The sequence below is a fragment of the Austrofundulus limnaeus genome, unplaced genomic scaffold, assembly GCF_001266775.1.
Source record: "Austrofundulus limnaeus strain Quisiro unplaced genomic scaffold, Austrofundulus_limnaeus-1.0 Scaffold458, whole genome shotgun sequence".
NCBI classification, from domain to species: domain Eukaryota; kingdom Metazoa; phylum Chordata; class Actinopteri; order Cyprinodontiformes; family Rivulidae; genus Austrofundulus; species Austrofundulus limnaeus.
The window spans coordinates 430689-431336 of NW_013952860.1; positions in this window are offsets into that span (position 1 = coordinate 430689).

Sequence of the window (648 nt, forward strand, 5' to 3'; positions counted from 1 at the left end):
TGCTGGAGCACAAACTGAGCACATTTCCTCACTCTGCTGTTGTCTTTAGTCTCTCTTCTCTACATTTTTGTTTTTATTCCATCAATAACAGGTTTTCTTTGTCTCTCTTCCTGAGGAAAATACACCTGGACCAGTTCTTCTTTGTTTACCTGTGCCTCTTTCCTGTCCTGAGCCTGGTTCTGCTGGAGGTTTCTTCCTGATTAGCAGGGAGTTTTTCCTCTCCACTGCTGCCGGGGTGCTGCTCAGGATGGGCGACTGTGACATAGCAAAGATTCAGCACGGCTTCTTTACATTTGTTTATTTTTTATTTTTCTTCATGTACAGTGCCCTTCGACAACAGTTGTTGTGACTTGGCGCTATATAAATAAACCGAATTGAAACTGAATTGTATTTCTAATTTTCTTACAGTTGAACCACCTGTGTTTAACACATCCATCAAGCAGCTTCTTCAAAAGAAGAAAAGCAGAATGGGATTTAATTGAACAGATTTATAAAAAAAAATTGTTGAGGAAAACATGTAGGCAACAGAAGAAGAGACAACTTTTCTGCTGAACCATCTACCACCATTTAGTATCACATTAGTTTCTAATTATACTCCAGGCTAAAGATAAATGTAAAGCTCGAGCACACAAAAAGAGAAGAGAGAAA